The sequence below is a fragment of the Lactuca virosa genome, chromosome 4 (assembly GCF_052849685.1).
Source record: "Lactuca virosa cultivar CGN04683 chromosome 4, Lactuca_virosa_CGN04683_v6, whole genome shotgun sequence".
Taxonomy (NCBI): domain Eukaryota; kingdom Viridiplantae; phylum Streptophyta; class Magnoliopsida; order Asterales; family Asteraceae; genus Lactuca; species Lactuca virosa.
The window spans coordinates 326,260,338-326,274,529 of record NC_136429.1 but is presented as its reverse complement, the minus strand read 5'-3'; positions in this window follow the sequence as shown (position 1 = coordinate 326,274,529).

Here is a 14,192-nt window from a genome sequence, read left to right as displayed (position 1 = left end):
TGTATGGTCTCACGAATTTCCAATTTGTATGTTTTAATGTTATGAAGTGATGGGAGGGAACATGTGAAATAGTTTTAGTCTAGTTTTCAGGAATTCTAACCAAGTCAGATTTCGAGGACGAAATCCAGTTTAAGTGGAGGAGAATTGTAACACCTGGTTTTAGTGATGTTCTAATTTTGAGACGTAGGGCCAGAATTTGATCAAGTGATGGTGTTGGGATTCAAAGGGATAGGTTTTAGGCCCTTTTCGGATGTTGGTAATGTTGGATTAAGAGATTAAAGCCCTTGATTTGTGCCTTGAAGCAAAGGGTAAAACTAGAAAGGTGATATCTTAGGTTTATTACATGAATTATGGATTTTAGTTCGACATGTTTTTAGTCAAAAGTAACTAGATAAGATTGTGGGGCTCTTCAATACCTTTATATGCATATAAAGAACATCGAAAACGGAGTTGAAACCAAGAAGTTATGGCTATTTTAAGTTGCATTGGGAGTTGGGGATTTTGCCCTATGCAGGGCGTAAGAGAACTACGCATGATGTAGATGCTGAAATCATATTGCGATTTTAATGAGCTACGCATGGCGTAGCTTCTCCTGACCAAAACCCTAACCCTAAGGTTTTGGGCCCTATTTAAGGGCTCTAACTTCTTGGAAACCTTGCCATTATCAGCCTCCATCCCCTCAAATCGTTCCTTTGAAACCCTATCCATCAAATGTGAGTTTTGGAAGCCTTAATGTTATTTTGGGTGCATTATTGAAAAATGAGTCTATTGGAGAAGCAAGTGTTAGCTCCAAGCTTTGTAAATCCAAACTTTTCACTTCATCACCAATCTCCAGAAGGTATAAATCTTGCATCTTGATGTCCCATTTATTATATCTAATTAGCTCATAGGTTTTATGCTTTTTGTCCCTTAATCTTGGTTATTGTGAGTATGGGTTACTCCAGACCATTTGAGTGCCTCCTTCTGATGTTTTTGAGGTTATTGAGTCATAAAAATGAGAGCTTGGGCACTCTCATTCATCCATGCATGAGTTCTTAAGCAATGGATAACTTTAATGACCTAGTTTTTGGTATTGTGCTATTTGTGACCATGCAAATGGATAAAGTCAGAGACTTTATCCATTAATACATTCATTTAGATCAGATTTGGAAGTTTGAGAGTTTGACTTGCTGTATTAAAAGCTTAATAAAAGTTCTTGTGATCAGGGGCACTACGCAAGGCGTAATCTAGGTACACATGGTGTAGCTCTACGAAGGGTGTAGATAAGTTACGCAGGGCGTAAGTGAACTGAGGGTTGATCATTGACTTTTTGGCTTGTTTGACTTTTGGACTTAGTATTGGAAGGACAAAATGGTCTTTTGCCCAAAGGAGGTTTCAATGTAAGCTTAGACCTTTCATGGGCCAGTCATTTCCTTGATTATTAATTAGGTTTTATTATGGATATGTTTAGCAAGGGAAGGCTTGATATCATCGGTTCGAGTGGGTGGTTTATCTTGTTTTCAGGGTTGAGGTGAGTTTTCTCACTATACTCATGGGTCGAAGGCACCATGGCCAACCCATCATATTCTGTTTTGTATCCTTATGTATAGGATGTTGGTATGCTGTAGTGAATTGTTGTATTGGTAGATCTGTTCTGATTACCTGTACTACATGGTTATTTGTTCATGTGCATATGTCGGCATAATATGGTTGGGTTAAGGTTGCCCTGCTTTGTGCTGAAGGCAAGATACCTGGGTAGTTCAGTTGATACTATAGGCCCAAGGGAGTGGTGCAGCTTATACTGCAGGCTCGGGAGCAATCTAACTTTGTGTTGTAGGCTTAGAATAATGTGGTTGGGTTGAGGCGGTACTTCTTTATGAGGTAGGCCAACAAACTCGGGAGCGGTCTAGCTTTATGATGTAGGCTCAGGGGCGATCCAGTCTTGTGTTGTAGGCCCAATATGCATGCATTGTATATATAGTGTTGTGTGGGGTATTTTAGGGGTGCTCACTAAGCTTTGACTTATAGTTTTTGGTTTCATGGTTCCAATTCAGAAGTGGGATAATCCAAGAATAAACCAATTTGAATTACCGACATAATTCAGATTGAAAAAACAGAATACCTTGCTTGATGTGTTCTTGAGAGATAGAGAAATTATGATATAATTTCGAGTATATGAATGTTCAACCCTTTTTCTAGAACCAGATAAAAGTTCTTATACTAGAGGGAAAATGTCACAACTACTGTTTTTACCAGGAAATTCTGTGATCATGTAAACGTCATCTATGATAATACTTGTAACTCTAACTTGATATCATACACTATGTTCACTCTATGACCACAAACATAATCAAGATTCACAAGTGAAGTTCAAAACTCTACACAAAGTATCCAAATAGTCAATTGGGGAGTTGAAAACCCTAGAGATCCAGGTTCAAGTTCATTATGGACTAGGATTTCCTTATTGGGCCTAATGGACCAATAAGCATTCAATTCAACTATGTTGGGCTTAGAGACCCTATTTGGATTCTAAATGGACCCAATTCATCAATCTATAACATTTTGGACCATTTGGGCCTAGAATGATTCATTCAAACCCTAATGGGCCTTATTGGGCCATAAATGAATTAATTTGCCTTAATGGGCCATAAACTCCCTTTCTTTCTTTCAAATGGGCCGTGAACCATCTAATGAGCCCAATGGGCCGAAAAATAATATTGGGCCTATAAAATTCGATCAAGCCAAGAGTTTGGGCCCAACACCATTTTCTTCATCCCACAGGGCCATTCTCGGCCCAAGGAGTAAAAAAAAGAAGAAAACAAGATAAATTGTGCACTTGCCACCTCTTTATTGCATGGTGGATCTCCATGCACATCACCTCACTCCCTCTCTCTTCTCTCTTCTTCTACCTTCGGCCGAAGATCACAACACCCCCATCATCTTCATTTTCTCTCAAAAACTCTCTCCAAAAACTCCTCTTTACTCCTCAAATTTTCGTGAATTGTGTGGGTGTATCTAAGAGTTCTTCCACAAATATCACTTCTAGGTAAGTTGCTAACATATTCAAATGATTTGTCTCCATTTCAGGCAAGAGTTCTCATCTATAAACACTCTATTTCATGATCTAGCTTCCTAGAACTTCTTAAGTTCGAAACCACTCAAGAAAGCTTGCTAGGGCCGAAAACTCACTCACATCTTCTTCGAAACCGAGAACCACAAGCAAAGGTGAGTTCATACCCCCTTGTTTTCGGTTTTTACTTGTTTTTGGGGGAGAATACAAATATTTATGTGTAGATCTATGTATTTATGCATGTTATGTGTGATTTTCTTGGCTTTTGTTGTGTTTGTGTGATAATTTGAATGGATCTATAAAACTCTAACAAAAATAAATGAGATTCACAAACAAAAACACTCTATACACCATACTACAAAGTTAAAAGTGTTATAAATGCCTAAGTTGTGAAAAACAAAACAAAATCTTGTATAAGGATCATTTTTGGCAAATAAACAAAAGTTTGGAACAAAGGTGACACCTACGGTTTTATAAGGACTAAAAGGGTCACATTTGCTTAAAAATGAGTTTTTATAACAATCATACTTTCCAAATGGTCAAAAGTGTATAATTGTGCATTTTGGGCCTTAATGTGGGCCTCGCGACTTATTGGGCCCAAATTGCAAAAATATCAATTTTTGGGGATTAAAATGTTATTTAATCAAAACTTGAGCCAAAAATGAGAATAAACGAGATTAGGGGCTGAAAACGACACTATCTCAAGATTTGGACCACAAATGTTAATTTTATAAAAATTGGGCCGAAAATGTTATTTTATTCAAATAAGGGCTGAAATTGTATTTTTCTGCAAAAATGGGCTGAAAATGTCATTACATTTATTTTTGGGCCAACCCCGTCATTTACTAAACATTTGGGGCGAAAATATAAGTTTTTATAAATTTATGGGCTAAAACGTTATTTTAATTTAAAATAGACCAAAATGACATTTTATGTAAGAATAAGTCTTTAAATGTTCAAATTAATTCTTGAGGGACCTAAAGTGAAATTTGTAATAAACACGGGTTCTAATTATAGAATTTTGACATATCAAACTAAAAATAGCATTCTAACAAAACATTGGATTATTTTTATAACGTTAAGGATAAAGAATTCGACTAAACGAAATATACTATAGCAAATAAACGAAATACAACAATGGTGCGATAATTGGGCCTAGTATTTGCTATACATGTCTATTGGGCCTTCGTGACTCATTTACATGTTTATTGGGCCCAATGTATTCATCACATGTCTATTGGGCCTTAGTGACCCAATTACATGCTAAATGGGCCTAATTTAGCATTTACATGTTATTGGGTCTTAGTGGCCCATTTACATGCTAATTTAGCGTGGAAATAACTTACACGTCTAATGGGCCATAGTTGCCTATTCTTCATGTTTCTTGGGCCTTACCTTTTCATTTCATGCATCATCTAGTGTTTGCACTTCTAAATACATATAACATTATACAAATTCATGTGAAAACAAATGGGATCTAGTGAGACGTGTCGGTTGGCATCACTGCGTGTATGGTCGTAGCTTGTAGTTATAATCAGAGTCTCCTGGAGGGAGAGTGAGATTTTTTGTATATATCTATACGGGGGTGACTCCCCCACACCTTAGTTGTTCGCTACAGTTAGACTAGGCCAGTCTAGGGTGACAAAACCTTGATCGAAAATCCGGCGTTTGGAAAAATGCCAAGACAGGAAAATCAGTCACTATCATGTATGGTTATAACGACTCATATAGAGATCCATTCCCATTAAGACATTACGGAAAATTAAAAACTCGTAAGTCATAATGATACAAAACATTTCTACAGTGCAAAGACCGTGACATTTTTATAAATCAGAAAATATCGGATTTTCTGGGGAAATACTATATCTCAAATACCACTTACTTACAATAGAAAGAATACAAAGAAATTTGAACTGCATTCCTATATGTTATTACTATGAAATTCACACATGCATTATACTCGATTTTCACATCATTTTTCAGACTTTTTTTTACAGGAAATATCGGATTTTCTGGGTTTTACAGATAATACAAAGACTTTCATTCAAACATGCTTATGAACTCACCAACATTATATATGTTGACCTTTTCAAAATAACTTGTATTCTCAGGTAATCGTTAAGCAGAAGGATTTTCAAGTGTGTATGGATTTATTTTATGTAATGTCACTCATCGTACTATTAATACTTTGGATTATGTAATCTATGACAATGTACTTGATGTGAACAATACCAGTTGTAATATGTAATGTTTGGTGATGAATGTGTTATGTTTCATGTATATTCATTGTGATGATATTTCAATTGATATTCACACGAACCCTCAGACGTTTCTGCCGTCTGGTTCGGGGGTCTGACAGGTTGGTATCGGAACATTGTTTATAATGAACTAGCATATCTAACCATACTTGATATGCAAATATAAATACAATGGGACTAAAACACCTTGAATAAAGTGTACACGTTAAAACAATAACATTAAAAGTCTCTAGTGGAAATGGAACGCTGTCATTAAACCCGGGCAGTTATGTGGTTATATTGGGGGTAAATATAGTCTGATCAACTATATTTATTCAAAATATGACCAACATGTGTTTGGGGGAATTATGGCAGGAAATTGACCTAGAAGCTTACCTCATATCCAAAACTTCCGAGGAATTCAAACATAAATAATTAAAATACTATAGGAGTATTTTGGAAATACTATATGCGTAGGTGATTTATTTTGTACAACGTCTTACACCCCTCCCAACTTCTCGCACAGCCACCATGGATGGAGTGCATCAGGGCATTCTTTTCCACCAAAACCTAGTGGCTCACAGAGAAATTGAAGAAGACCCCGTGGTAGGACCCGAGGCAGCCTCTGACCTTAAGGAAGAAGAGTATTCAGACATGGACTACGAGTTTGATGAGACCGATGATGACGAAGAGGACGATAAGAACACTGACGAAGTTTTTGATGAGCCTCCTACCACAGAAGTGCATCAGGACCACCCTATACCGCCAAGGGGCTCCATTAATGGAACCCGCTCTTCGGAAGAAGAAATCGCCGCACTTCGACAGCAGCTACTGGCAATGGAGACGCGAGCTGTGCAAGCGGAACAGGAAAGAGATGAGGTCATTAGAGAAATGACCGAGATGGCTACTTTGGTAGCACAACATTTTGGAATATGATATCGCTACGGCTGTTAGACGCATCTCGTCATGATTAGGATTCACTCCCTCACTTACTAGTATCATTGTGTTTTCCCTTTATATGTATGCTACTTTATGTACTATCGACCTTATGTTTAAGTGATTACACTACTCATAGGGTCGTCATGCTGACAAATTATATGTTTTCCTATGTACTGTATGCCTTCTGGCAAATTTTCATGTATTAAAAACAATTAGTATTAATGAAAATGCTTTATGTTTTTATCATGATGTTGTTATCTGCTATGTGTTTTATTTCCTTGTTTTATGTTAATGCATGGAATTACTTAAATACACACTCGATACACCGAGTCTATGGAATTCTAAACTCGCAATACGATATGCACTCAACATCTTTCTGTTCTGTGACAGAAAGATGCCTCAAAGACCTAACCGTGGAAACAACGCAACACCAACCCCGCCGGAAATAAACTCGTTTGCATTCCAAGCAGCAGTGTCCGCTACGGTCACTGCAGCACTTGCGTAGATTCGCAATGGAAACAACGGAGAATGCAACAGACAAGGAATCGGAAGCACAAATCAAGGAACAAACCACGGAGCCACACGAACATGCACCTACAAGGACTTCACCAACGCCAAACCTCGAACCTTCAATGGAACAGGAGGTGTAATAGTCCTGAAAAGATGGATTGAGAAGGTGGAATCAGTTTTTGAAATTTGTGGATGTCCGGATGGGTGCAAGGTCAAGTTTGCAGCCTGCACATTCACTGATCAAGCTCTCTCCTGGTGGAATGGCCACATAGAGGCCATGACACTCCCGGTGGCGAACGCGTTGCCATGGGAAGAGCTTAAAGAAATGATGCTGGCTGAATACTGTCCAAGAGGCGAAGTTCAGAAGATGGAGCAAGAATTGTGGAACCTCACGGTTCAAAACTCCGATATCGATGCATACATAAACAAGTTTAGTGAACTATCTCTCTTGTGTCCCGGAATGATCACCTCAGAAGGGAAAAAGATTGAGAGGTTTATCTGGGGATTGACTGCACCTATCCAAGGGAATGTCATTGCGGCAAACCCTGAGACTTTTGATAGTGCAAAAAGGTTGGCCAAGAAACTGTATGATCACGGCAACAAGAAGGGTGCCAAAACAGGAGAAGTAGAGAATAAGAAAGAAGGTGAGAACAAGAAAGGAAAGAACAACAAGCGAAAGGGAAAACAAAACTCGGAATCATCAAAGAAACAACAAACTGTGATTGTCCATGCTGCAACTCAAGCTACCACCACACCACATGCTCCAGCCACATCCACGCCAAATGCTCCAAAGCAGTACTCAAGAAATCTCCCCAAATGTAACAAATGCAACTTCCACCATCATGGGGAATGCAGAGAGATGATTTTCACAAGGTGCAACCGGAAAGGCCATACAACAAAGTATTGTAGGGCTCAGCTTCAACAAAACCAGATGCCAAACAACAACAACAACAACACCAATGCTGGGGCCAGTCATACCTATTACGGATGTGGGAAAACCGGCCATTTTAGGCGTAATTGCCCCAATGTTAACAATCAAGGAGTTGGAGGATCGGGAAGATTTTTGACTTTAGGACAGGGCGAAGCAGTCCAGGACCCTACCGTTGTCACCGGTATGTTCCCACTTAACAACACATATGCATGCATCTTATTCGACAGTGGAGCAGAGCGAAGTTTCGTTAGTAACAAGTTTAAGCATTTACTAAAACAACGACCCCAGAAGCTCAATGAAACCTTCACGGTGGAAATGGCTAATGGGAAGACTGAATCAACTAGAGATATCTATATAGGATGCACGTTAACACTAAACAACCACTCTTTTCAAATAGATTTGATGCCTGTAAATGTTAGGAGTTTTGATGTGATAATTGGCATGGATTGGTTAAGCCCCCATCATGTTGATATTATGTGTCACAAGAAGGTCGTTCGCCTTCATCTTCCCAATCACGAAACCCTAATAATCTACGAAGATAAACCTGACACAAATCTTCGCCTTATCTCGTGTATCAAGGCACAAAAGTGTCTACACAAGAAGAACTATGCATTTCTCGCTCATGTTGTAGATAAAACCAAGGAAGAGCTAAACATTCATAACATTCCAGTGGCATGTGACTTCCCGGATGTGTTTCCAGAAGATCTTCCGGGAATACCCCCAGAAAGATAAGTCGAATTTCGAATCGACCTAGTGCCTGGAGCCACTCCAATCGCCAAATCACTCTATAGGTTGGCTCCCACTGAAATGCAAGAATTATCAAGCCAACTGAGTGAACTACAGGATAAAGGATTCATAAGACCAAGCTTCTCTCCATGGGGAGCTCCAGTTCTTTTCGTTAAAAAGAAAGACGGATCCTTCAGGATGTGCATTGACTATAGGGAATTAAATAAGCTCACCATCAAAAACCGGTATCCACTTCCCCGAATCGATGATCTATTTGACCAGCTTCAAGGGGCTAGTTACTTTTCAAAGATAGATCTGAGATCCGGTTATCATCAACTCAAAGTCCGAGATGAGGACATTCCTAAGACTGCTTTCCGAACTCGCTACGGTCATTACAAATTCGTCGTGATGCCCTTCGGTCTAACAAATGCCCCCGCTGCATTTATGGACCTCATGAATCGAGTCTGCCGCCCATTCCTTGACAATTTTGTAATCGTTTTCATCGATAATATTCTCGTATACTCTCGAAGCGAAGAAGATCATAACCAACATCTCTGACAGATCTTAGAGACTCTGCGGGCTGAAAAGTTGTATGCGAAACTCTCCAAATGTGAGTTTTGGATCCGCAGTGTAAATTTCTTGGGTCATGTTGTTAGCAAGGAAGGAATTCATGTAGATCCTTCCAACATCAAAGCCATTAAAGGCTGGACAAATCCGACGACACCAACAGAAATTCACCAATTCTTGGGTCTTGCAGGGTACTACCGAAGATTCATTCAGAACTTTTGCAAGATAGCCAAACCCCTCACCACATTGACACAAAAAGGCGTACCCTTCAATTGGACCGAGAAGCAAGAGATTGCCTTCCAAACCTTGAAGCAAGCCCTCTGTAGTGCACCAGTGCTATCCTTACCGGAGGGAACCGAAGATTTCGTAGTCTACTGTGATGCTTCGAATCAAGGTTTAGGTTGTGTCCTTATACAACACGGGAAGGTAATTGCATATGCGTCCAGGCAACTAAAAACTCATGAAGTGAATTACACCACCCATGATCTCGAACTGGGAGCGGTGGTCTTCGCCTTGAAAATTTGGAGGCACTAACTTTATGGTACCAAGTGCACCATTTTCACCGATCATAAAAGCCTCCAGCACATTTTAAATCAAAAGGAACTAAACATGAGGCAGCGGAGATGGGTTGAGCTGCTAAACGATTACGAGTGTGAGATCAAGTACCATCCATGCAAGGCTAACGTGGTAGCCGATGCCCTGAGCAGAAAGGAGTATTCAAGTCGTCGCGTGAAGACTTTATCAATCACCATCCAATCTCATCTAGCCTCACAGATCAAGGAAGCCCAATTGGACGCATTGAAGCCGGAGAATGTCGTTAGTGAATCACTGCGTGCAATGGATAAGGAACTTGAATTTAAGGAAGACGGAACTCACTACTTCATGAATAGAATCTGGGTTCCCAAGATTGGGGGATTCAGAGAAGTAGTCATGCATGAAGCTCACAAGACGCGATATTCTATTCATCCGGGGTCAGATAAGATGTATCTGGATATCAAACAACATTATTGGTGGCCAAATATGAAGGCAAAGATAGCCACTTACGTGGGCAAGTGTCTTACTTACGCCAAGGTGAAAGTGGAATACCAAAAGTCCTCGGGATTATTGCAACAGCCAGCGATACCAGAGTGGAAATGGGAAAGGATAACTATGGACTTCGTGACCAAATTACCAAAGACTGTAGACGGGTTGGATGCTATCTGGGTAATTGTCGATAGGTTAACAAAATCCGCTCATTTCCTACCAATAAAAGAATCCTACAAGATGGCAAAGCTGACCCGAATTTACATCATAGAGATCGTGAGACTCCATGGAGTGCCAGTGTCTATTATCTCGGATCGAGATAGTAGGTTCACTTCAAGATTTTGGCAATCTCTTCAAAAGGCAATGGGAACACATCTAGATATGAGCACCGCCTACCACCCACAGACGGGTGGTCAGAGCAAGCGTACCATCCAGAAACTCGATCATATGCTCCGAGCTTGCGTAATTGACTTCGGCAAGTCATGGGATGCCCACTTGCCTCTGATCGAATTCTCATACAATAACAGTTACCACACGAGCATCAAGGTTGCTCCTTTCGAGGCTCTTTACGGACGTAAATGCAGATCACCCCTATGCTGGGCCGAGGTGGGTGACACCCAACTAGCAAAAGGGCAATCACCAGCCAGTGCTCTCACAGGACCCGAAATCATCCGTGAAACGACTGAAAAGACAATCCAAATCAAAGCTCGACTCCAAGCATCGCGAGACCGACAGAAGAGTTATGCTGACAAGCGGCGAAATCCATTAGAATTTCAAGTCGGAGATCGAGTGTTACTGAAGGTCTCTCCCTGGAAAGGCATGATCCGCTTTGGGAAACGGGGAAAACTGAACCCGCGATACATTGGACCGTTCGAGATTCTTGCCCGGATTGGTCCAATGGCTTACAAGCTGCAGCTACCTGCCGAGCTTAGCAACGTACACCCCGTGTTCCACATCTCAAATCTGAAAAAGTGCCTATCAGATGAAACTCTTGTCATTCCTCTAGAAGAGATCGAAATCAACGAGAATCTCCTGTTCGTCGAAGAACCAGTCGAGGTATTGGATACGGAAGCAAAGCGTACAAAGCAAAGCCGCATTCCGATTGTGAAGGTTCGATGGAACCCCAAGCATTGACCGGAATTCACATGGGAACGCAAAGACCAAATGAAGCAGAAGTACCCTCACTTATTCTCTCCTTCATAATCCTAGTTTTCAAAAGAATTTCGGGACGAAATTCCCTCTAACGGGGGGATGATGTCACAACTGGTGTTTTTACCAGGAAATTTTGTGATCATGTAAATGTCATCTATGATAATACTTGTAACTCTAACTTGATATCATACACTATGTTCACTCTATGACCACAAACTTAATCAAGATTCACAAGTGAAGCTCAAAACTCTACACAAAGTATCCAAATAGTCAATTGGGAGTTGAAAACCCTAGAGATCCAGGTTCAAGTTCATTATGGACTAGGATTTCCTTATTGGGCCTAATGGACCAATAAGCATTCAATTCAACTATGTTGGGCTTAGAGACCCTATTTGGATTCTAAATGGACCCGATTCATAAATCTATAACATTTTGGACCATTTGGGCCTAGAACGATTCATTCAAACCCTAATGGGCCTTATTGGGCCATAAATGAATTAATTTGCCTTAATGGGCCATAAACTCCCTTTCTTTCTTTCAAATGGTCCGTGAACCATCTAATGAGCCCAATGGGCCGAAAAATAATATTGGGCCTATAAAATTCGATCAAGCCAAGAGTTTGGGCCCAACACCATTTTATTTATCCCACTAGGCCCATTCTTGGCCCAAGGAGTAAAAAAAAGAATAAAACAAGATAAATTGTGCACTTGCCACCTCTTTATTGCATGGTGGATCTCCATGCACATCACCTCACTCCCTCTCTCTTCTCTCTTCTGCTACCTTCGGCCGAAGATCACAACACCCCCATCATCTTCATTTTCTCTCAAAAACTCTCTCCAAAAACTCCTATTTACTCCTCAAATTTCCGTGAATTGTGTCGGTGTATCTAAGAGTTCTTCCACAAAGATCACTTCTAGGTAAGTTGCTAACACATTCAAATGATTTGTCTCCATTTCATGCAAGAGTTCTCATCTATAAACACTCTATTTCATGATCTAGCTTCCCAGAACTTCTTAAGTTCGAATCCACTCAAGAAAGCTTGCTAGGGCCGAAAACTCACTCACATCTTCTTCAAAACGGAGAACCACAAGCAAAGGTGAGTTCATACCCCCCTTGTTTTCGGTTTTTACTTGTTTTTCAGGGAGAATACATGTATTTATGTGTAGATCTATTTATTTATGCATGTTATGTGTGATTTTCTTGGCTTTTGTTGTGTTTGTGTGATAAACTCGATGGATCTATAAAACTCTAACAAAAATAAGTGAGATTCACAAACAAAAACACGCTAGACACCATACTACAAATTTAAAAGTGTTATAAATGCCTAAGTTGTGAAAAACAAAACAAAATCTTGTATAAGGATCATTTGTGGCAAATAAACAAAAGTTTGGGACAAAGGTGACACCTACGGTTTTATAAGGACTAAAAGGGTCACATTTGCTTAAAAATGAGTTTTTATTAGACCTGGCAAAATCTGGCACGACACGACAACCCGACACGAAGTTAGCGAGTTAGGGTCAGAGATTTTGACCCGTTTATGTACACGGGTTGACATGACACGACACGATAATTAAACGGGTAGGGTTAGGGTCAAGACTTTTAACTCGAAGATGACTCGAAGATGACCTGTTTAATATATATATATATATATATATATATATATATATATATATATATATATATATATATATTTCATATTTTTATAAATATTTTCAATATTATACATTTGTAGTGGCCCAAATTCAAGAATTAAAAGTAAAATTCAAACTTTCAAAGTTACTTAATTTTACTCCTCCTCACTACCTATCTCATTTGCATCCTAACTATTAACACTTTCCATTTTTTTTTCTAAACTTACCACTACCTCCGTCCCATGTTTATTGTCCAATTTTGACTGTTGAAGTCTTTATTCTTCAAATTTGACCTTAAATATTTTTGTTTTTTATATATAACACTTAATGCAAAATATGTGAATGGATTTTGTTTTAAATGTCTTTTCATTGTTATAAGTTTTATCAAGTAATTTATAACACAAATAAAACTATTTAAGGTCAAAGTAGAAAAATAAAAACTTCAAAAGTAAAAAATGGACAATAAATATGGGACGGAGAGACTATAATTTTTTTTCCGTTCCACCTCCCAACTCCAGCATTTCACTTTCTCAGTTTTTTTCCTCCATGAGTCTTACTTTTCAACCTTTAAAATGTTTCAACCCGACATGACACAACATATTTATAAGGTTTAAACCTTAACCCGAAACCCGGCACGAAAATAAACGGGTTGACACCACACGACACGATAATTAAACGGGTCGGGTTAGGGTCAAGCACTCTCAACCCGTTTAATGTCTTGACACGGCACGAACCCGACACGACACTTTTGCCCGGTCTAGTTTTTATAACAATCATACTTTCCAAAGGGTCAAAAGTGTAAAATTGTGCCTTTTGGGCCTTAATGTGGGCCTCACGGCTTATTGGGCCCAAATTGCAAAAATATCAATTTTTGGGGATTAAAATGTTATTTAATCAAAACTTGAGCAAAAAATGAGAATAAACGAGATTAGGGGCTGAAAACGACACTATCTCAAGATTTGGACCAAAAATGTTAATTTTATAAAAATTGGGCCGAAAATGTTATTTTATTCAAATAATGGCTGAAATTGTATTTTTCTGCAAAAATGGGCTGAAAATGTCATTACATGTATTTTTGGGCCAACCCCGTCATTTACTAAACATTTGGGGCGAAAATATAAGTTTTTATAAATTTATGGGCTAAAATGTTATTTTAATTTAAAATAGACCAAAATAACATTTTATGTAAGAATAAACCTTTAAATGTTCAAATTAATTCTTGAGGGACCTAAAGTGAAATTTTTAATAAACACGGGTTCTAATTATAGAATTTTGACGTATCAAAATAAAAATAGCATTCTAACAAAACATTGGATTATTTTTATAACGTTAAGGATAAAGAATTCGACTAAACGAAATATACTATATCAAATAAACGAAATACAACAATGGTGCGATAATTGGGCCTAGTATTTGCTATACATGTC